The sequence below is a fragment of the Colobus angolensis genome, unplaced genomic scaffold (assembly GCF_000951035.1).
Source record: "Colobus angolensis palliatus isolate OR3802 unplaced genomic scaffold, Cang.pa_1.0 Scaffold395, whole genome shotgun sequence".
NCBI classification, from domain to species: Eukaryota; Metazoa; Chordata; class Mammalia; order Primates; family Cercopithecidae; genus Colobus; species Colobus angolensis.
In genome coordinates, this window is record NW_012117321.1 from 707,369 (window position 1) to 709,928 (window position 2,560).

At 49.2% G+C, this 2,560-nt stretch overlaps 1 pseudogene across 1 annotated transcript; it reads left to right on the forward strand.

The window, feature by feature from the left end:
• Positions 1–1,185: 1,185 nt before the first annotated feature.
• Positions 1,186–2,560, forward strand: LOC105521086 (annotated as a pseudogene). The gene is made up of 2 exons (XR_001003218.1): positions 1,186–2,246; positions 2,279–2,560. The product of XR_001003218.1 is annotated as a keratin, type I cytoskeletal 18 pseudogene (transcript).

Sequence of the window (2,560 nt, forward strand, 5' to 3'; positions counted from 1 at the left end):
GCCTCCCAAAGTGCTGGGATTACAGGCTTGAGCCACCGTGCCCGGCCTCGAATACAAGATTATAAAAAATTACTTCTGTGTTTCTTGTAAGAAATTTGTCATTTTAGCTCTTACATTTAGCTTTACAGCTCATATTAAGTATTTCAGTATGTGTTTGATTTGAGATGGGATCTGACTTCTTATTTTAAATGTTTATAGCCAATTTTCTTAGAAAAATTCTTGGAAAAGATGTTTCTTCCACACTTAGATTTTTTGGAGCTTTTGTGAATGTTAATTTGCCATAAATGAATGTGTTTTTAAATGGATTTTTTTTTTTTTTTTGAGACGTTTGCTCTGTTGCCCAGGCTGCAGTGCAATGGTGGGATCTCAGCTCACTGCCACTTCCACCACCCAGGTTCAAGCGATTCTCCTACCTCAGCCTCCCAAGTAGCTGGGATTACAGGTATGCATCACCACGCCTGGCTAATTTTTTGTATTTGTCAGTGAGATGGAATTTCCCCATCTTGGCCAGGTTGGTCTTGAACTCCTGACCTTAGGTGATCCATCCACCTCAGCCTCCCAAAGTGCTAGGATTACAGACATGAACCACCACACCCGGCTGGATCTTCAAATATATTCTATTAATTACATGAATCTATCCTAGATAATAAGAATTCATATCAAAAACTGTAAATTGTCTTATTTTTCTTGTTAAAAACTGTTTTGTGTATTTGGTATTCTGTGCACATTTATACTGTTTTTTAAATCTTTTTTTAGAGACAGGGTCTCACTCTGCCACTCAGGCTGGAGTGAGGTGGATCATTCAAAGCTCACTGTTACCTCAAACTCCAGTGCTCAAGCAATTCCACCACCTCAGCCTCCCAAGTAGGTGGGGCTACAGGCATGCGCTTCCATATCCAGCTAATTTTATTTTTTTTATCCTTGTAGACACAGTACCTTCCTATGTTGCCCAGGCTGTTTTTCAACTCCAGGCCTCAAGCAGTCCTCCAATCTCAGCCTCCCAAAGCACTGGGTTTACAGGCATGAGCCACCAAGCCCAGCTTATCTATATTTGTTTTTGGGAAGAACTTGTCAATTTCCATCAGAAATAGTTAAAACTTTGAAGAGATTTTATTTAATCTGTAGATCAACCTGTGAGATATTCTTATCTTAAAAATGGTGATTTAAAACTTGATTATTCTCACTCTGCAATATAACTCGGGTCGCGCGGGCTGCCACCTTCGTCGGCAAAGCCTGAGTCCTGTCGTCTCGCCTTCCTCCCATACAGCATGAGCTTCACCACTCGCTCCACCTTCTCTACCAACTACCGGTCCCTGGGCTCTGTCCAGGCACCCAGCTACAGCGCCCGTCCGGTCAGCAGCGCGGCCAGTGTCTATGCAGGCGCCGGGGGCTCTGGTTCCCAGATCTCCGTGTCCCGCTCCACCAGCTTCCGGGGCGGCATGGGGTCCAGGGGCCTGGCCTCAGGAATGGCCGGGGGTCTGGCAGGAATGGGAGGCATCCAGAACGAGAAGGAGACCATGCAAAGCCTGAACGACCGCCTGGCCTCTTACCTGGACAGAGTGAGGAGCCTGGAGACCGAGAACCGGAGGCTGGAGAGCAAAATCCGGGAGCACTTGGAGAAGAAGGGACCCCAGGTCAGAGACTGGAGCCATTACTTCAAGATCATGGAGGACCTGAGGGCTCAGATCTTCGCAAATACCGTGGACAATGCCCGCATCGTTCTGCAGATTGACAATGCCCGTCTTGCTGCTGACGACTTTAGAGTCAAGTATGAGACAGAGCTGGCCATGCGCCAGTCTGTGGAGAATGACATCCATGGGCTCTGCAAGGTCATTGATGACACCAATGTCACTCGACTGCAGCTGGAGACAGAGATCGAGGCTCTCAAGGAGGAGCTGCTCTTCATGAAGAAGAACCACAAAGAGGAAGTAAAAGGCCTACAAGCCCAGATTGCCAGCTCTGGGTTGACCGTGGAGGTAGATGCCCCCAAATCTCAGGACCTCGCCAAGATCATGGCAGACATCGGGGCCCAATATGACGAGCTGGCTGGGAAGAACCGAGAGGAGTTAGACAAGTACTGGTCTCAGCAGATTGAGGAGAGCACCACAGTGGTCACCACACAGTCCGCCGAGGTTGGAGCTGCTGAGACGACGCTCACAGAGCTGAGAGGTACAGTCCAGTCCTTGGAGATCGACCTGGACTCCATGAGAAATCTGAAGACCAGCTTGGAGAACAGCCTGAGGGAGGTGGAGGCCCGCTACGCCTACAGATGGAGCAGCTCAATGGGATCCTGCTGCACCTGGAGTCAGAGCTGGCACAGACCCGGGCAGAGGGACAGCGACAGGCCCAGGAGTATGAGGCCCTGCTGAACATCAAGGTCAAGCTGGAAGCTGAGATTGCCACCTACCGCCGCCTGCTGGAAGATGGCGAGGAATTCAATCTTGGTGATGCCTTGGACAGCAGCAACTCCATGCAAACCATCCAAAAGACCACCACCCGCCGGATAGTGGATGGCAAAGTGGTGTCTGAAACCAACGACACCAAAGTTCTGGGGCATTAA